Genomic DNA, 21966 nt, shown 5'->3' with positions numbered 1-21966 from the left:
ACACCAAAACTTTACCAACATAGCTGCTTCTGACTAAACATTCCCAACCAATCAGTAGCACTGACGCATCAACAATAACACATTTTACCAGCCTAGTTATATGCCAAGGTAACACCAGACACCCAAACCTCATCGACAGACCGCTCTCAAACAAAACAGCAACCTTCATATCTAGACATCAACAGCAAATGACTCACCGAACCCAATAAAATTCCAAATATGCAAACTTCACCAGGATAGCTTACTCCCAAAACAATGCCCAACAAAAAAAGATTACTAGTACAGACACGTGCCAAACAGTCTCCTATTTGCAAACCGGGTTAGAAGCAAAGCAACATCTCAGACTAAAAAGAGTACTGCATCGCCCACTTTCTCGCTGCACAGCAACAGCTCAACCTAAGTAGAACCTCGACATGCAAGGCAGACCAGCAAGCAAATCTGTCTGCCAAATAGCATAGACTTCTCAGTACAGCAACATCACAATACACGAAAATCCGCAGCACTACAACTCTCCCAAACCTTATCATTCCTATCAGATCACAAGCAACAACTCAGTGCCCAGTCCTCGGCAACCTAAAAACGTAGGAGCAATAATTAAAGCAGAAAACGTGTCAACCCACAAAGTAACAACACAGCCCCAGTACCACAGCACCTTTAGCTCAGAATGATGACCAGCCTCCAGTTCAACCAGCACTCACACCTTAGCCTCCGAGCTCCCTCACAAATAACATCTCAATACCCAAACTGAGAACTAAACCAACCCAGGTAGAAACACCACTGCCGCGCAGCACCCTCCTACACTGCACCCAAAACTCTGAAGGGTGACAAACCTCTGGTTCAGCCAGCACCCACAACTTAGCATCACAGCTGCCTCCCAAGAGACATCACACTACCCAAACCTAAGCACTACATCAACGCAAGTAGTAACACCATCATCCTAGCCCTAACAGCACAGCACCCAAAGCTCAGAAGGATGTCAAGCCTCTGGTTCAAACAGCACACACACCTTTAAATCACAGGTACCTCACAAGCTACATTGCAATACTCAAACCTGAGCACTACATCAACCCAAGCAGTAGCAGCAGCACCGCCACCACCCTAGCCCCGGCAGCACAGCACCCTTCCTACACAGAACCCAAAGGTCAGAAGGATAACAATCCCCTGGTTCTACCAGCACCCACACCTTAGCATCAGAGATCCCTTACAAGCAACATGGCAATACTTAAAGCGGAGCATCAAATCAACCCAAGCAGTAGCACCGCCACACTAGCCCTGGCAGCACAGCACCCTCCCAAACAGCACCAGAAGCTCGGCAGGGTGAGAACACCCTGGTGTAACCAACACACGCGTTTATCAGGCCTGCAAACCTTTCCTAAATACGGGCACCCCCTGGTTCCACAAGAGAGGCGTGCTCCCCAGTACAACCCCCACTGAACAGGAAAGACCCCTCGCCCCCAACACAGCCATGCGCCCCGCATCTGGCAGAGAGAAGGAGACCCCACCGAAACTCAGGTGGGGCACACGCAGCCCCATCCGCCTGCCCCCTGTCAGACGACATGCTGCACACCTCTGCGGCTCCATCAGGAAGTGAGGCTCAGCGCCGCTGCTTCCTGCACCTCAGCCTGCATCCCCGGCCGCTCTCCTCCTGCCCCTGGACCACCACCGCCGCCTCTCCCTTCCTCCCTCTCACCTCGGGCTGCCCCCCAAGCTCGCACCGGCTGCGGCAGCGGCTCCTTCCCGCGCCCGTTCTCACTTCTGCCTCGGAGCGCGGCCGCGCGCATCACCACCGCCCCCCGCCTCCTGCCAGGCGCGTGCACACACGCGCACATCTGTCCGCGGCGCGCGCTGAGCCCTCCATCCCTCGCTCGCTCCCTCCCTCCTCCTGTGGTCCTCCGCCACCACCAACAATGCAAGTGCACCTTTTCCGTTAGCGGCACGTCATGACGCACCGGCGGTGCCTCTCGCGGTGCTTCCTGGCCAGTGTAGTTCACCACAGGGCTCTGGCCCGCGGCGCCATCTTTTGTTCTCTGTGTGACCGGCGGGCACGAGCTGGTGCGCTCAGGTGGGCTGCACTACTGGAGCCATGACTTCATTGTGGAGCAAATGGATGGACTTATTTAAAACCTATTGGCATTCACTCTTGCTATAGACCAAACCTCCTAACTTTTAAAGCTTTTTTTAAAAACAATATTTAGAGATAATAAGAGACATTATAGCACCACTCAGGAACAGGTAAGGCATAGCTGCCAAGGTTTGAGACTGTTTATGTGTGTCAACCCATACATTCAATCTTCTTATGTGCCTCATATGAATGAATGCCTTATTTGTGGCACATGTATGATGAAGAAAATAGGGAACAACAGTTATGTCAATGTAGTGAGATAGATTTCTCAAATTAGCCCATGTGGTATAAAAACTGCCTAATGCTCCTAAAGTGCTCACGCAAGATAATTAACATACTTAATCTTGCTATCAGGGTCGCCTTGCAGATATATTTAGCATCGTAATAACCAATAAAATAAATGTTTTGCAAGCATGAATATAGTTTAATAAACGTTGGTACTATAACTAGTACACATTTCAGTTAAATGGAATGTTTTTTAAGCCATAACAGTTATCAATGACAATGTGTGGTAACCTCGGACAGCTACCACCCAAAAAAGTCAGAATCCCTGTGCCACTTTCATGAAAGCTGGGTTTTGAAAAAGGGGGAGTGATTCTGTTTAGGACTTAAGAAGCTGGAATCAAGTATAGGTTTCATCTAATGGGTACCTCTCAGACCATACGTTCTCAGGTTCTTAAACCTTGAGATCTCTCGTCTCTCCCAGACTGTTCAATTAATGAACTTGAATTAATTTGTGTTATTTTTTCTCAACAATCTATTATTTTTCCATCTCAAAATTCATGAACTGTAGAGAATGAAATTAATATCCACATTTCTTTATATTTCGTGTACATTCACTACATCTCATATACATCTGCTGTATCAATCGTTTAGATGTTTAAAACAGACATTAATGGAAGCACAACAATCAATTTACATAGGTGACAAAGCAACTGATCCGGCCCACACATGGAAAAGCCGATTGACACATGCTAAACAAAGCACATTCTAAACAATACAAACAAACTTCTAATGAAACGGACAAAAGGTACATAAATTCGATAGAAAATTGAGAGTTTAGGCTGTCCTACTCTACTACAAAATATCGGGATCTATCTCCTTATTTCCTCGATATTCACTAATTTGAAGGTCCAAATGAGGTCAGAGTACTAATCAGTTAGTCCTTGTCTATCCCAGTCTATTTGGGATTAGACTTTCTGTCCTTTGCACCACTCTTCAAGCAATGGGAGTTACTCTTGTCTCATTGCAGGCTATGCCGACGCGTTTCTTCTTGAAGGGACCGTGTAGATTTTCTCAGAAGGTCTTCCTCAGGGCTAGGAAGCTGTTATGTAGCACACTGTAATTATAAAGTGGACAACATAAGGGAACTATATTGTTATGTGTGACTATTATTGTGCTTTGTACATTTAGCATATACATACCGCATTTAAGGCATCTTGCTTTTATGCTGTGTATTTAGAAACCTGGCGATGGCAGTCTGTCAGTTTTGCATGTTCTTTATCAACCCAATGGTGTCTTTTCTGGGTTTATTCTCTAAGGAGTGAATAATAAATATTAGTATGTCTCTCAGTTAAGGACAACAGTTCTGGGCACTTATAATGTATTTTTTCTAGGGAAATTCGGCTCTGTGATAATTTCCGGGCGGCTCGTGTGGTGCCTTCAGGTGAAAGCTCATTGTTAGTAAAAATGCCGGAAAGTGTGCAAACAAAGGTCCAAATGTGCCATCATTGTGTTGGTTGTTAGATATTTTTGTGATTACAGGCCAGCATGCTGAACCGTGGTGTCGGCGCTCGTGAGTGCCCCACCCCAGCGTGGTGCCTTCATTGCTCGAAACTGACTGATTTCGGTGCATTTGTAATTTACCTCCAGTGGATTCTTTTGTGTTCCGTCGCTAAAAATGTGCTCTTCCTCCGTTGTTCCGCTTGTCCTGGGAGTACCTTCCATTCGGGTAGGGCGTTCGGGCGACTAGCATGTAGGAAGGTGGAATCTGACTATATGGTTGCCCCCACTTTTTTCCTGGTGTTTGAATGGTTTTTGACTAGTCTGGCTGGGATCCTGCTATCCAGGACCCCAGCCTATCTGCTTACTCCCTTAAATGATTGGTGTGCATATTAGATGCACTAGTGATTGGATACTGTGGTACCTTATGAGCCCCTATTATATGGTACCTTAGGTACCTAGGGCATTGGTACTTCACAGGCCTACCAGGGGCTGCAGCATGTATTATGCCAGCCCTGGGAAGCACTCACAATCTGACACCACAGGCCTGCTACTGCAGCCTGTGTGAGGTAGTGTTAGCACTACTCACTGAGGTATAGGTTCCTATATCTCACCATACACACACATATAAACCTATCAGTCACCCCTATGGTAGGCCCTATCAATCCCAAGGGCAGGGTGCTTGGTTTACTATGTGAGGGGGTGCTTCTGCCTGAGCAGGACCCCTCTGCAGCTGGCAGAGTCTATTCTCTGCTGCTGTTTGTGGATGCGGTTAAACCATATACTCTTAAGTGCATTATAACCTCGCGGTAAATGCTAACTTTGGAATGACTGCATCAAAACATGTCGTGTTTGGTGTCAAACAACTTGGAATCCTACCCCCACACCAGTAACTGGTGTGGGAGTAGGATCCCACCGTTCAAGAGGGGACGACATGTACACACTGTACTACACGGTAGAAATCATCTAGAGCCCTGGCATCACAAAAGGGATGCCCCAGCACAGACACCGGGCTTCCCTCCTGCTGCTGACCGAAACTCGCAGTGGAGGGAGCCCAACAAAGGGTTTCCTTTCACAGGGAGGTGTCACCACCTCCCATATAGGATTTAGTGTATTGGAGCTGGGTGGGTGCACTCTTAGAGTGCTTTGAAGTCCTGCACTGGGGGAGCAGTAGGCTCCTCTGTGCATATGCCAGCTCAAACCGGTTCAGGGGCTACCTGCCCCTGCTCTGGCGCGGAACTGGACAAAGGGAAGTGGGTGTAACCACCCACTACCCTGATCCTCCTAGAGAAGTGGTCATAGAGCTAGTCCCTCCCATCTTTTCACTATAAGATACCACACGTTGCCAATGCAATTTAGATTACACCTGGACAACGCTCTACGAAGAAGAATCCTGGCCCTTCAACTTTCTACTATCTCTAGAAGACTGAAGGATCTCCCTTGGAGTCAAGGAGTGACTCCCCTGCTTGGCAGGCACCAAAACTACTGAACTACAGTTGCAAACTTTACCGCTCCCGCCGGAGCCCGAAGTCCGTGCATCCCCTGAAGCAGATTTCCTGACCTCTCGACGGCCATTTTGAGTCCCCAGCGAAGCTGTGGCATCTGGACCCCACGAGTGACGAGGAACAGCAATACCAGGGAACCGTGCACTGATTTCGAGTGCAAGCCCTAAACTACGTCCAACGAAATTGTGCTTTGGACCACTTGTTGTCCAAGTCCCGAGCAGGTCTAGTACCGAAGATCAGCGGCCTACCTCATCCCGAGTGACCGTGGGCTGTTGGTGAACTTTTCCTACAAAGGCGTCTTCGCGGTTGCTTGCCCGTTGGCTAGCGACTCTCCAGAAGACTTCCACATCACCTTTAAGGGCTCGCCTGGTTGCTCTGGGCCTGCCCTCACTTACCCTTGCTGGGTAAGTCCATCAGACCTTGCTGGTCTGCTCCATCGACAATCTTCCTTCCACACGAGACTTGCAGTTGCCAAGGCTTGTTGGCTCCAAACCAAGTGCCGACACCGTCAACAGCTGCAGACGTTGTGGGACCCTCCGAATCCAGCTGCTGGTCTTCATCGATCCCTCCTGGTCCTTGTGAGCGAAGACGACAAAACGACATCTGCAACCCGAAGAGACGCGACAGCTGTGGTCATCCATCTTGCTGGCCACCGGTCACAGGCAAGTGACTTTGAACTCTGTCCCCTCAATTTCTAGGTCTTCTGCAACTCCAATCCATCTTCGGATTCCAGCGGACACTTCTCTCGACGACGCAAGCAGCAAGTCTTCAGTGATCTCCATTGAAAACAGCATCGCGACCCGACACCAAAGGACACGTATGCACCCGGCTTCCCTGGGTGAGGTAACTCTTGCATTACGGTGCCCAAGTGTGCAATGGCTCTCGAAGTACTTACCCTGTAAGTTGTTTGCTTGTTGTCCACTCCGAAGTGCCCTAGAACTGTAAAATACAAACCGCGACATTTGCCATTGAAACGCATTGAAAACCCGCGTGTGTGTTTAGACACTGCACGCGTCTCCTGTGGGCTGATTACTTACCTGCTAACACTGCAGAAGTGAAGCCCCACCGATTCCCAAGACCCTAGGCCTCTTCATATTGCAAGTCGAGTTTGGTAAACCACTATTTTAGTATATGGTCTGGTACGCCCCTAGGGCTACAGCCATATTTGTGCCTAATTTATTGAGAACTGTTGATCTTTTGAATGTTTACCTGGCTCTAATCTCATAAAGAGATTAGTAGAGTATATTTAGAAATAAATACATATATATTTGATATATATACCTGTGTGGTGTCTTTTCATTTGGTAGTTCAAGAGATTATAAGGTAAAACAAGCTGCTTTACATTCCTCAGAGACTTAGCCTGAAGGCTGCTCTCCACAGCTACCACTAGGATAGCTTTCTTTAAAAGGTTGTCTTTAAACCTATCTACCAAGAGTCGAATTGGACTGGTGCAAGGTGGCCACTATAACTAATGACCAGCATATGCCAGGCCAACTTCTCACATAGCACTTCTGCGTTGTTTATTGCTTTGAAATCGGACGTGTGCCATGATGTGATGACGCGTCTCGGCGCATTGCCTGACTTCCGCCTGTTTTCCTGTTTGGCCTGTAATTCGCTGTTGGCAAGGAAACGGAGGTGTTTCTTTAATGTTGTAGCAGTTGCGTACACAGATTTTGTGTAATTGACGGTCATTTAATGAAACATCATGTAAAAGCAACCTTTGGATATACGTTTTATTCGGAGGACATTTTGTGGCGGGGGTCGCAAATCTCGAACTTATCGATGTACATGATCTCGGGTGTCTGTGCTTCTTGTTGTTTGCACTCGTGTTATTAAATACAGTGCATAATTTCAGTAATTTTGTTCAGACCATTTGTGGTCATGCCCAAGCGCAGAATATGTTTTGCTTCGAGTCTTGTCAACAGTGAATCCAGATCTCTACCTCTCACATTATTTAACACAGTACACTTGATGTCTCGCGGACCGTGTCCCTTTTCTATGCAGTGATGGACCATAGGCGCATTTGGAACTTTGCATTTTATCTGGGATCTGTGTTGTGTAATTCTCTTTTTGATTGGTTTTTCCAATATAGGCCATTTTACATGGGCAAACAACGCAGTATATAACATTCGGCGTGTTGCAATTGGTAAACACTTCGTGATGGATGGTTTTATTGCCATAGTTAGATTGACTTCCTTCAATGGTGCTGGAACACGAGGCACAATTCCTGCAGCGAAGGTGCCCTTTAATGGGTGGGAGAGAAAGCATCGATTGTATAATTGCTGGATGCTTTATTTCTTTGGTGTTTGTCCGTACAAGTTGATCTTTAATGCTTTTGTTCTATTTGAGGGCAAACACTGGAGGCTCTTTAAGTATGTCTAGACTTTCACGGTGTGCCAATTTCTTTTCACTATTTCTTCACCTCATTGGTAATTCCCTAAAATGTGGTGACGCAGACCGATGGCATTTCTTCTTTTTTTTTGTTTTGGTGTCAACAGTGTCTCTCTTGGGGTGTACCAGGCCCGTTTCATTGCTCGGTTTGTCAGCTTTCGAGGATACTCCCTTTCCACTAGTTTCTCTAAAAAGATATTGGCGTTTTGGAAGTAATCTTCTTTTTTGGCGCAATTTCGCCTGATTCTGAGAAACTGACTGTAAGGTAGGTTCTCTCTAAGATTTCGTTGATGGAAGCTTGAGAAATGCAACAGTGTGTTTCTGTCAGTTTGCTTAGTGTACAAGGATGTCAATATAATATCTTCATCATGCTTCACAAGGAGATCTAAGAAATTGATCTCAAAATTGCTGGAGTTAATTGTGATCTGGATATTTGGGTTCCTCCAGTTCAACCATGCATGGAATTCCTCTAGCTTTTCCAATGTCCCCCTCCAGAGCATAAAAACGTAAACTATATATCGACACCAGATCTTAATATGCCCATCAAATGGGTTGTTGTTACATACCCATAGTTCTTCATACCTGGCCATAAACATTACCACCATTTCTGGGGCAAAGGGACACCCCATTGCGGTCCCTTTTGTTTGTAAATAGTGTTCTTCATTATATTGGAAGAAGTTGAATTTTAGGCACACTTCTGCTATTTCAACAAGAAACCCCGTTGGTACGTTGTGAGGTCTGGTCCGTTTTTCAAGAAAGTAGTATAAAGCTTCCAATCCTGCGTCTTGTGGGATATTCATATATAGACTGGCTATATCAAGAGTTACTAAGAGCTCGGTTACTGGCTGGAAGGGTTGACCTTTCAGGATCGTGATCGCTTGCATGGTGTCTCTGAGGCAGCTTGTTGTTAATCCAATGAGAGGTTTTAAAAAAGGGTCCATATATTTCGCTGGTCTCTCGAAGATGGAGTTCACCCTTGAAATAATAGGTCTTCCTGGGGGGTTGACTGGGTCCTTATGGATCTTGGGCAGGACATACATTAGTGGCATCCTTGAGTTATCGTTGAAGAGATATTTCGCTACTTTCTTGGATATCCATCCATTTTCTTCTCATGTTTGTATCAATTTGGTTAATTTGTACCATTTTTGAGCAATCCTCATCCATTTTCCGGTAGTGTTCTTGGTTGGAAAGTTGTCGTTTAATTTCAGCTTCATATTTCCCTCTCTCCGGAACGAAGGACGAGCCAATTTTGAGCGACGGAACACAAAAGAATCCACTGGAGGTAAATTACGAACGCACCGAAGTCAGTCCGTTTCAAGCAACGAAGACACCACCCTGGGGGGGGCACTCACGAGCACGATGACACCACGGTTCAGCATGCTGGCCTGTAATCACAAAAATATCTAACAACCAGCACAATGAATGCACATTTGGACCTTTGCACACTTGCCGGCATTTTTAATAACAATGAGCTTTCACCCGAAAGCACCACACGAGCCGCCCAGAAATTGTCACAGAGCCGAATTTCCCTAGAAACAATATATTATAAGTGCCCAGAACTGTTGTCCTTAACTGAGAGACATACTAATATTTATTATTCACTCCTTAGAGAATAAACCCAGAAAAGACACCATTGGGTTGATAAAGAACATGCAAAACTGACGGACTGCCATCCCCAGGTTTCTAAATCAACTGAATAAAATCAAGATGCCTTAAATGCGATATGTATATGCTAAATGTACAAAGCACAATAATAGTCACACATAACAATATAGTTCCCATATGTTGGCCACTTTATAATTACAGTGTCCTACATAACAGCTTCCTGGCCCTGAGGAAGACCTTCTGAGAAAATCTACACGGTCCCTTCAAGAAGGTTGAAATGTATCAGCATATCCTGCACTGAGGCCAAGAGTAACTCCCATTTCTTAAAGAGTGGTGCAAAGGACAGAAAGTCTAATCCTAAATTAACTGGGATAGACAAGGACTAACTGATTAGTACTCTGACCTCATTTGGACCTTCAAATGAGTGAATATCGAGGAAAAAAGGAGATAGATCCCGACATTTTGTAGTAGAGTAGGACAGACTAAACTCTCACTTGTCTATCAAATTTATGTACACTTTGTTTCATTAGAAGTTTGTTTGTATTGTTTAGAATGTGTTTTGTTTAGCATGTGTCAATCGGCTTTTCCGTGTGTGGGCCAGATCAGTTGCTTTGTCACCTATGTAAATTGATTGTTGTGCTTCCATTAATGTCTGTTTTAAACATCTAAACGATTGATGCAGCAGATGTATATGAGATATTGTGAATGTACACGAAATATAAAGACATTTTGATATTAATTTCATTCTCTACAGTTTAGGAATTTTGGGATGGAAAAACAATAGATTGATGAGAAAAAATAACACAAAGTAATTCATGTTCATTAATTGAACAGTCTGGGAGAGACCAGAGATCTCCTGGTTTAAGAACCTGAGAATTTATGGTCTGAGAGGCACCCATTAGATGAAACTTTCATGAAAGCAACATCTGGTCCATCACCACTGTGCTAAACCGAACCAGGCCAGGTTAGGATTGGCATGGAAAATGAATGGCAAAAACCATGCCTACTCACTGTTTCTCTGCCCTCCCTAAGCCATTTGGGATTAAGGTGTATGTTGTATTCAGGCAGGCAAAGGAAAGCAGTGGCCCGTTCTTCTCCTGTTCCACCATCTTAATCACACTCCAGCACTTGCAGCCCCTGTGTAAGGGCACCTGCCTCCCCCCACGCCTGAAATAGATTGGGAAAGGGTAACTTTTTCCCTTTCTCTGCTTTCTGACATCCTGCAGACCAGCTCCCTAATCACAAGGCCAGGGGACCACTACAGGCACCAGTTTGATCTTGCGGATGAAAAGTGCCATGAGCGTTCCAAGAGGAGCTCTAATTTGCGTGACCTTTATTTTCAGCACAATAAAGCGGGCCAATCATTAAAATGTGTTGCTGACGAGCTTTTGGAGATGCACCTATGTGCCTGTGAGAGGTACTGAGACCTGAAAAGATTGTGGCAGCCTGCTCAGCAACCCCAGATACATTTTGTTTTTTATCTCTACTGATGAAGGATAATATCCAGAAACATGTGTCTAGAGATTGACAGCACTAACCTGCACCAACTTTGGTGAAAAACTTCAGCAAAAACTCAAGTAAGCATTTAAAATGAAGTGCAATTACCATATTGCTAAGGGGTGAACTGTGCCGGGAGGTGAAGAAGTGTGCTCTCATCCCCCTTCTTTTTAAAATGTGTCAGTCCTACCTGCGATGCATGGCACTTGGCAGGGCTGGTAAGGACGTACAGTTTATTATCATGTTCTGTTAACAGAGATTTGTATTCAGTACTCGTATGGGTAGTTGATATGAAACTCTTTCACTCTTCCACGTGAATTGTTCCAATGAAACACCTCCTAGCTGGTGGTGACTGCAATGATGAAGTAACACAATAATTCAATAATGTTCTCACAGCTTGTCGAGGAAATGTGAGAGAACTTGAGAAAATTGTCCTTGTCCATGCAACCTATTCATTGGACCCAACTCTCTAAGTTGCCAGGGTCAAGTCAGTGCTTACTTTGAGCCGGTGGTTGCAGGAAGGGCCCACCAGCACTCATTTTAGGGGGGAGGCACTTATTTTTCATAACAGACTTTGATCCAGAGCAAGAGGGAAAGAAAAGCACAAACGTGGGTAGAAAAGGAGGAAGAGAAAAAGGTGACAAGGAGAGAAAGGAGAGAAATAAGGGATGGAAACAAATAACCTGCTAATGTGATATGAAAAGGCAGGGTCTGCTTGGTGGTGGAATAAAGAGGCCTGAGGTGGCCTAATGATTACACAGCTGTTGACGCCCAAAGATATCTACTTTTATGACTGTCCAAGTCGCGGTAAAGGGAGAAATCCTGATATCATATATTAAGCCAATAACATTAGGGAAATGGCTTAAGCCACTAATCTCAGTTCTGTTTATTTATTCAAATATCCAAATAATAACTACAGAATGCAAAAGTTTAGGAAATTAGTACAACCAAATCATAAACAAAAGCATAATCTAGCTCTCTCTAAGTGCCAAGCAGAGCGCAAAACGTCTGTCTCCTTCAAATATGAAAGCAACATTACGCCAACTCTCACTGCCCTTCAGCTGAAAGTAAAATTAAAGAAATACAGGCTGTTCCCAAAACAGCACATCTTTATTGTTTTGGACAAAGAAAGTACACAATTTTCATAGCCTGATAGTACGTAAATGTGAAAGCACTGAAATGTTACTTATTTAGCACCATAATTTTATTATTTTAAAATAAAATTTGCTTGCATTGGCCAACAGTGCACCTAATTTGTTGCTAATACTAAACACAACCAAAATAATGAACTGCTTTTACTATCATCATTGTTTAACGGAAGTTCAGCTGAGTGGCCTTGCAGTGTTGCAACATCAGAACATCCTTTCCTGGGGAAGCTAGTGAAACATAATTTTTTTACACGCAAGTACTGTTCCCTTCTTCCTCAATGCTTTCCGACTGTCGTAGATCTCTCCCCTACTTTCGTCAAAAGCAATCTCCTCCTTCATCTGCTATCTCATTGTCTTCTTATTCCTGCAATTACACCTAGATCCCTAACACAAACGGAGTCACAAAACTTGAATGTTCAACAAACACTGATTATAACTACTGCTTTTATTGTTTGTGAAACATCAATCTTCACTAATACATGTTTTTCTATCCCTTTCATCCATTAACCAATCTTTTCTCCAACTCCAGGCTCTCCTAATGGATGAACCTCACTCACAATGTTAGTTAAGTTGTCAACATACTTGTTAATTTCCTCACTATTATCTGGAATCTAATGACAACACCGTTGCACCTTCACCACGTGACAGATTATTTCTTCTGTAGCCCAAAGCATATCTAAAGTTAGGCGATTTTGAATCATTATTGCTCTAATTTCAAACATTTCTTCATTAATCTGAGCTAAAGCACTTGCTGTGTTATCTGCCAAAACATTTACTAAAGTTGATAATTCCCTAATCTTTGCATTTTTGAAAGCAACGCCTATTGGAGGAATAAAAACACCGTACACATCTAATACTTGACCTAAAGTTTCTCTCTGCACCTTTCCATGACACACATCTCTGAAACTATTAACATGGTAGATCTTAGAGAAATCTAAAGCTATATAACAAAAACCTGCCCAACCTTGAAAAAGAGTAAAATAAGCAGTTTTGTTGCAAATATGTTAAATGCCTATAAACATATCAACACTACCTAGCATATAAAGCCTATCTATAACATATTTATAAGCATACATGCTATTTCCAACTGTAGCTGCTCCTTCATATTTAATACGCTTCATTCGCATAATACACACTCTCCCCTTCAAGGCCTTTTCAATTTCTAAGACTAGGATGTATTTGCGAGTGTAGTGTTTGGGAGATGCTCATTTGGAGGGTATGTATATGCTAGCATACTTGTAAGTATAACAGAAATAAGAATTATTAAAATTATTTGGATAGCCATGCAAATTCTTTCATTTTTTAAAGGCATTTTCTCCAGCTCTTTAGAAATCAGCTTATTCAATTTAAATTCGATCTTTAAAAACAAAAATAGCAAAGCAAAAAAGTTATCCAGAATTACCCTTAGTAATCTATCCTATTTTAAAACATATTCCAAATGTAATCCAGGTAATTAAAAGTGGTTTTAAAGCAGTCCAGAAGTAATCCAAGTAATCAAACATAGTTTATAGTAAATGCAAGCATTTTAACACTTTAAAACATATTCCAAATGTAATCCAGGTAATTAAAAGTGGTTTTAAAGCAGTCCTGAAGTAATCCAAGTAAACAAACATAGTTTATAGTAGTTAAATGCAAGCATTTTAACAGGAGAAAAAAACCTGTCAGTCTTTCAAAAATTCAGAGCAACGGTTCACGTCTTCATCAAAAAAACAAATTTAGCATTGACCAGTTTATAGTTCATTTTGTCATTTCCTGGGTGGTCCTCAAACAATAACTTAAAATCTTTCAAATCAATGTTTCTTTCTTTTGGATTAATATTTGTCAGATATGCCCATTCAGGAACTGTGTATTTCTGATTGACACTTGACAGTTGATATTCTTCATGCAACATCTATAGTTGAGTTCCCAATTGATAATTAATGCTTTGTTCAGTCTCTTTCTCAGCACTCTCTTTTACTGTTTCAGGTGATTTTCACCACTTTTCTTCAATCCTTTTTGCAATGCTCTGCTTCTTTCTCTCACCCTCCCAAGCATATCAGCTTGAGTCAAGCTTCCATCTTCAGTTTCCTTTGCTTTATCTGCTTTAGTATCATCTGTTTATTGGGGTACACAGTTTGCAAGTGGTGCACTCTGTTGTGCTCTTTGAGTTTTCAGAGCTCTTTTTTCTCTTTCTTGTTCTTGAACTCTTTGTTCTTCCCCCTCTGGATCCATGCAGCAAACTTGAGTTTGGCTTTGTGAGTCATCGGTTTCTGTCGGTTTGTTCATCTGCAGCACACACTCTGTTGAGACGGAAAAGTCCTCCGCATGGTAAAGGCTGCTGCCTTTATCAGGAGTGGAGCAGCACAATCATGGTGGTGGCAGCATACAGTGTAGTGTACAGTGTGAGTGAACAGGTCCTGTTTAACCCTTGCCACTGTAATGAGGCCTACAGGCTCACTCATTCAAAGTTCAGCCGGTGTGTGGTTAACTCAGCCCTTGTCCTACATCGGTTTGTTGTGAAGTACTGCACAGCGCATGAGTTTTGTATGTGCACTGGGTGTATGTGAGCCTGGGTCGCCTACTGTTGGACTTGGCCCTTTCTGCAGAGTCAGCCCTAAACTTTTTGCCTTCAACCTCCTGTTTTCTGAACTGATTTTTGTTGGCTTTTAGAACTCTGCACACTTTACCACTGCCAACCAGTGCTATAGTGCTTGTGCTCTCTCCTTACAATATGGTAGAATTGGCTTATACCCAATTGACATATTTAATTTATCTGTAAGGCATTAGTAAAGTGGCACTATCTGTGCCCTGGGCCTGTAAATCAAATGCTACTAGTGGGCCTGCAGCACTGATTGCAACACACACTTAAGTAGCCCTTTAAACATGTCTCAGGTCTGCCACATCAGCCTGTGTATGTAGTTTTGAACTGCCATATTGACCTGGGAAAATAAATCTTTTGCCAGTTTCAAACCTTTCTTTTTAATACATAAACGTCACCCTCAAGGTGAGCCTTGGACAGCCCAGAGGGCAGGGTGCAGTGTAAATAAAAAGTTGGACATGTACTTTTTAGTTTCACATGTCCTTCAGTGGAAAACTTTAAAATTCGTTTTTCACTACTGCAAGGCCGGCCTCTCCCATAGAATAACATTGTGGTTATCTTATTACATTGAATAGTGATAATTTCCATATGATAGCAGGTGACCAGTTCATGTTTGGTGTTTTGGAATTGTAATGAAAAATCCACTTTCACGGGGAAGTCGGATTTTAAATTACAGTTTTGAAAATGGCAATTTTAGAAAGTTAAAGACACACAATTGATGGACGGAATGCAGAACAAATCAAAACATTCTCCCCAAGTCAATAGATCGGGGTTAAATCCATCATTCTTTTGCTCACCACCCCACCCCGCCCCAGTTTAAACCTGGCCATATGCAAATCAATCTTGACCCTGTGCCTCATGGGAACAGTCCATCCCGAACTGCCAAGCCAGGTCCTCCCTGGACCGAAAACAAGCATCCTAGGACGGGTTTCGGGGTTTCAACCCTCATCAGCCAGGATAGCTTGAATCCAGTGGCACAATGAGCCCCGAACCCACGTCTGGGCATACCTGGCGAACTTAGGGCACAAACGCAAAAGACACACAATTGATGGACGGAATGCAGAACAAATCAAAACATTCTTCCCCAGTTAAGAGATCAGTGTTAAATCCATCATTCTTTTGCTCACCACGCCACCCCAGTTTAGACCTGGCCATATGCAAATCATTCTTACCCTGTGCCTCATGGGAACAGTCCAGCCCGAACTGCCAAGCTGATGGGGGTGAAACCCCGAAGCCGGTCTTAGGATGCTTCTTTGCAGTCCAGGGAGGACCTGGCCTGGCAGTTCGGGCTGGACTGTTCCCATTGAGCGCAGGGTCAAGACTGATTGGCATATGGCTGGGTTCAAAGTGGAATGGCATAGGGAGCAAAAAACAATGGATTTAGGCCCAGATCTATGTACTGGGCTGAATGTATGACATTGTTCTGCATTCTGTCCATCAATTGTTCTTTTGGCATTTGTCACCCCAAGTGGGACAGGTATGCCCAGACTTGGGTCCCATTCTCTCAATGCTACTGGAGTCAAGCTATCCTGGCTGATGAGGGGTGAAACCCCGAAACCGGTCCTAGGATGCTTGTTTCCAGTCCAGGGAGGACCTGGCCTGGCAGTTCGGGCTGGACTGTTCCCATTGAGCGCAGGGTCAAGGCTAATTTGCATGTGGCTGCGGCCAAACTGGAATGGCATGGGGAGCAAAAAAAACAATGGATTTAGACCCAGATCTCTGTACTGGGGTGAATGTATGACATTGTTCTGCATTCTGTCCATCAATTTTTCTTTTTGTATTTGTCACCCCAAGTGGGACAGGTATGCCCAGACTTGGGTCCCATGCTCTCAATGCTACTGGAGTCAAGCTATCCTGGCTGATGAGGGGTGAAACCCCGAAACCGGTACTAGGATGCTTGTTTCCAGTCCAGGGAAGACCTGGCCTGGCAGTTTGGGCTGGACTGTTCCCATTGGGAACAGGGTCAAGACTGATTTGCATATGGCTGGGTTCAAACTGGAATGGCATGGGGAGCAAAAAATGATGGATTTAGGCCCAGATCACGGTACTGGGTGAATTTATGGCATTGTTCTCATTTTGGCCATCAATAGTTCTTTTTGAATATTAGAAAGTTGGAATTTTCCTGTCTTAGCCATTTGGTTCCTGCAGTCTGTTTCTTGGTCACATGACTGGATGTAGTTGACGGTTGGTCTTCGTATATTCCTACTAGATAGCCACACACAATGGGGAGTTTAGGTGTGCTTGGATGGGCCATCACTGGCAGGATGGGAGGTAGAAGCTGGCACAGCCCAACTTACACTTGAATAGGCTGTGGTCTGCCTCCGCACAAAGGGCTGCATACCCCCTGTAGTTAGTCTGGAACCAGGGCAAGGAAGCAGGACACCTGTGCACATCCAACTGAAACCTTTAGAAGCTTCTCCCACTTTAAAGGCAGAACTGGGTATAAATATTGGACCTCCGACACCAACTCTTCAGTACACTTATTGATACTGTACCAGGAAGAAGGACTGCTGTGCTGCTGAAAGGACTGCCACTCTGCTGGTTGGCTGCCCTGAAAGACTACTGCCTGCTGTGCTGACCTGCTACCCTCTTGCTTGGGTGAGAAGTGCTGGACCTGCATCTGTTGGACCCAGGACCCCAGAGTGACTCCGAAGGCTAGTTGACTGGCCTTCTGAAAAGGTGCGGCCAGCACAAGTAAGAGTGGTGGGGCTAGGTTCGTGCGGGGCGGTGGGGGGTGGGTAAGTCCACAGATGACAGGAAAGGTAAAACAAAATAAAAAAATTATAAAACCACTTACCTTGCGCTCGCCGCATGGCCGACTGCGATGCAGTGAGCGTAAGGTAAGTGATTTTATTTATTTTATCATTTAATTTTACCTATCCCGTCGTCTGTCGAATTACCCCCCACCTCCCTTCCCCGCCCCACCTCAATGCCCCACTGCTCTTCCTTGTCCCGGCCGCGCCTGCTTCTGACTAGAGCCTCAGGGACAGAAGGCTCCAACAAACGTGAAACCAGCACCTGGACTCGGCCATCTGTGAGTCCTACCCTTCAACATGGTACCAAACCAGTCCTGGACGGTTGGAAGTGGGCCTGAAGGTCCTCTGCAAGCCCATCTGTGGATTCAGCAGAACCAACACATCTCCTCTGCTGTTTGGTGCAATCCCCGAGCAGAACCAACGTATCGCCTCTGCTGCGAGGTTCCTCTCAGCACAAGGACTCCGCATCGACCTGGCATCAGAACCCACACTGTGCAGAGTTTCACCGATACAGGCCTTTGCATCACAAATCTCTTGTCGACGGCAGCCTTGATGACAACGCAGGGTCTCGCATTGCGGCCTCGCAGCCCTTCAGAACTGGCGCAACACCTCAACTGCATGATGCATTCTTAACACAGGACTTCACATTGCAGGCCCTCGTTAACAGGATCCTCGGAGACAATGCAGGACCTCGCATCGCAGCCTGCTACTCCTCGGAACCGAAGCATCACCTTAGCTGCATGACACATCCTCGGTGTGGGTTCTCCCAACGCTCTGCCACCAGGAGTTAAGGTATTGTTGCTCAGCGGACCCAACTGGGTCCCTGTAGCCGGCCCGCGCATCATCGCGGTCGACCTGAACTTGTGACTTTGTTCCAGTCCGGCGCAACCAGAATTCACAGTTTGCACTTTGTGCTTTTTGGCATTAATTTCACAGAAATGTTTAAACTTGCAGATCTCCAGTTCTACTGATTGGATATTTGCCGTTTTGGTCTTGTTTTATTTATTAAAATTACTCTTGTTTTCTAAATTGGTGTGGTATTTTTCTTGTGTTGTGTCTTCACTGTATTACTGCTTGAAGTGCTGCATAAATACTTTCCACATTTCCTCTGAGCTAAGCCTGCCTGCCCTGTGCCAAGCTGCCAGAGGATTGAGCAGGGTTAATTTCGGGTTTGCTTGTGCCTCACCCTGACAAAGATTTTGGTTGCTGCTTGAGTAGGGGTTCCCTCCTCAACCAGTAACCCAATTTCTTACTGGTACAATACAGGGATCATGAAGTACTGGGCAGTGAGTGCATGTTTAATTCATGCTCTGGCTATAAGTGTGCCTGTTAAGTGGTAGAGTGCATGAAAGATGTAGTACTTTGCAGTGTGTTAAATGCATGTACTGGGTGTATGTGTGCCTGTAAGGGTACAGTACATGAAGGATGCAGTGCAGTGTGTGCATATTAAATGCATGTGCTTGGTGTATGTGTGCCTATTAGTGGTACAGTTCTTGAATGGTACAGTGCTTTGCAGTGCCTGTAAGTTAACGCTTGGTGTATGTGTGCCTGTGAATGGTACAATACATGGCCGACTATGGGTTCCATTTTGGGAGACCCAGAGCTGCATGGGGAAAGATGGGGAGGTAGAGGAATCCATCCAGATATATGTGTGTATTGCTGCATTCTGTAAGCTGATTGGGACACACTGGAGACCGGAGAACCAGGCTTCCCCATATACTTCAAAGGATGCTCTTTGATTCAGAGAGAGGTTACAATGAAGGGGACAAGGCACACCTCAGGAAAGCAAGAAGTGTGACCTAACACGGAAAGTCGCCGGAGGAGTGAGGTCATTGTGGAATCCCTGCGCACCTTCATGGGGACAAGAGAGCAGCATCAGGAACTTCAAACCACCTTCTCCCCACCATAGGACAGACCAAAGACTTACTCTGCAAAAGGAGCCGCGAGGATCCTCTGGTCACTGCAGGTGAACGATTGCATGTGAAGACCTTGAGTATCGTCGCATGCAGCCTACCTGGGCCACTTGCAGTGAACTCACCTGAACCAGCCGCTGCCACTGCAGCGCCCGCAGGGAGGGTGCACTCAGGAACTCCGGACGCTTTGATCTTTCAGGTGAGGGTAAGACTACATTCGGGCCACGTCAGCCCCAGGGGAACTTGTTTGCTAGATAGCTTTTCGGCGGTAGAACTCTTTAACATTAAAATAAATTCAGAGTGGGCTCTTGAGACTTGGACTGCTAGTGGGGCTTACCCTAGATATTGCCTGTATTGAATGGGGGGAACCACTATCACTAGAGCGAGGAGGGAGTGGGGCACAAGGAACTTCATACAAAAAACTAGAGTCCAAACATCAAGGGAACTGTGTAGTTGTTTGTAAATGTTGTATTTCCTTTTCTGTTATAGACACTCAAATAAACCACTTCTTTCATCAGAAAAGTGAGTATTTGACTGGACAAACATTTTTTGCTGCTACTGAGTGTATTTTGAGTTGTGAGTACATGTTTACCCCCCTGTAGCCACCTCCTCCCAGAGGGATCCTTGGGCTGCTTGGACCGCACTATTACTGAGAGTCAAGTTCTGAAGGGTTACTTGGCTCAGTCATTCAGGATCCACAGTAGGTCAGGCCCTGGGACATCAAGAGTGAAAGGCCTCCCACGGTTAGGTCGGTTAACCCGTTTGTACCGTCGCCCTCTCAACAGGGTTCTGACACACTCTTTTCATGTAAGATGTGTGGGTCCAATACTCAAACCTCCACATTTCACATCTGTGTTTGTCACCAGTATCATCTGATGTGGTCCACTTCAGCATGACTCCAAGCAACATCTTTTTTTTCATTCTTCTTCTCAAGAATCCCGTCTCTGGGTTCTAGGTTATTACAAATGTTAGACCTTGCGGAGGGTGTTGCAAACTTCACCTGATGAGTGATAGAGTGCACTGTGTATCAACTAAGCAAGGTCTTTGCAATAATCCAAGAGCAAATCATTAGTAATATGTATAAGAGCAACTGATGGAATACCAATAATTCTCATACATCTTCCCATAATCACCTCATGGGCACTCAAACCGGTCTTCTTACATAGAGTACATTTCATGCTAAACAATCACCAATGAAAGCGCATCTGCCAGTTTCAGAGATGGTGAGGCACAAGCCTTGGGTAATTTTCCCGTTATAATGCCATTTACACGCCCCACAACCCATAATACTTCTGGATGATAGCTACAATACAACTTCTGTTAAATGTTAAAAGCAGTCTTCAAGATCTTCATGATTTAATTCTTAAAATGCGTACCCTTGTCTGTCTCAATTGAAGTTGCGATCCAAGCCTCAGGATCAAATCTCTCAACAGAAGTTTGACAGCTTTCAGTTCTTCAAATCTTCTTGTTGGGTATGCCTCAATCCATTCAGAAAGTAAACAAGTAATCTCTAAGACATACTTCAGCCAATTGCAGAGTGGCATCTTTAAAAATGCTACTTCCAGTGAAAGGACCTTCTGTTTTCCTTACATGGCTCATCTTCACACTGGTCCTTTTTCCTGTGTCTTTTTTTGTTGACATCCTATGCATCTTTTGATGCCTGTCCTGGGACTCTGGCTTAAGTCTATAAGGTTTAGTCGCACTACACGCTAGTGCCTGAAATGAGTTCAATGCGCCATTGCTTTAGCAATGGAGTCCAAGTTATATATAACGCACTGAGCATACCAGCTTGTGTGGTGTCGGTGCATTCTGGGTTGTTAACAGTCCCGTAAAGTGTTCAGGGATGCAGTGGTAACTCCTATCCAATTTCATTCTTAATTAATATCTCACTCAAGCACTGCACTAAGAAGAGACTCGATATACATTTAAAAGTGTTTTATTTCAACCGTTTCATCTTGTTGTTTAGTACATGAGTAATAACCACACAGGATATACTTACAACTGTGCTTATTCATGTTGCTAGTAGCAAGAATAAAATGAACAGTTCTAATATAATCAGAATGTTTTAGCAGCCTATCACCCTTAAACTACTTCTTTGCACTACACTATGAGAGCCTAGAGTAGCGCACTGCATATCTATTCACAGTGGATCAGCTGTGGTTATCAGACTTCAAATGGGAGAGAGTATTTCCTTGGAAGGAAAACACGATCATTTGGGCTCAGCTTCTCTCATCTCTTTATCGACTCTTGGCATAGAGTGGATGCTACAGCAGTCTGGCAGTCTCTTGTGAGAACTCTATATGTGTTCAGGTACACCTGTGCCTGAGTAACTGTGTGCACTGCTGTGAAGGTAAACAACTATAAACTCTGTACACACAGGTTTTAAATGTTAATAATAAACACATACTCAATCATTTGTTGAGCATGTTTCTCTTATTTCTTATAATTTCTATTTGATCGTTACCAACACTTTTTTACAGGAATAAAACAATGCATGCTTTTTGCACTTTCAATGATCAAAACAATATACAATGCACAAACATATGTAAACATAATCAATTTGAACATATCATCAATTTGAAAGTCTTCTTCTTTGGCGTAGCTCCCAATTTATTGGTGTGATGCCCTATGCATTTCGGGACACCATGTCTCTTCCTCAGGGGCCACTACAAAAACAAATAAATAAAATGTAACACTATGATTGTCATTTATTGTATAAAATGTCCGTC

General features: G+C 44.4%; 1 protein-coding gene across 4 annotated transcripts in view; it reads right to left on the bottom strand.

Annotated features, from left to right (window-relative positions):
* DTNB (dystrobrevin beta) overlaps nucleotides 1–1810 on the bottom strand; it is a 716394-nt gene extending 714584 nt beyond the window's left edge. For all 4 annotated transcript variants that reach the window (XM_085613210.1, XM_085613208.1, XM_085613207.1 and 1 more), the window contains exon 1: nucleotides 1691–1810. The gene's annotated coding sequence lies outside the window, so the exon portion shown is untranslated. The remainder of the gene's footprint in view (nucleotides 1–1690) is intronic.
* Nucleotides 1811–21966: the final 20156 nt, after the last annotated feature.

Source organism: Triturus cristatus, chromosome 6, assembly GCF_964204655.1.
Source record: "Triturus cristatus chromosome 6, aTriCri1.1, whole genome shotgun sequence".
NCBI classification, from domain to species: domain Eukaryota; kingdom Metazoa; phylum Chordata; class Amphibia; order Caudata; family Salamandridae; genus Triturus; species Triturus cristatus.
Note: the sequence above shows the minus strand (reverse complement) of the source record. Positions and strands in the feature narration are given on the sequence as shown.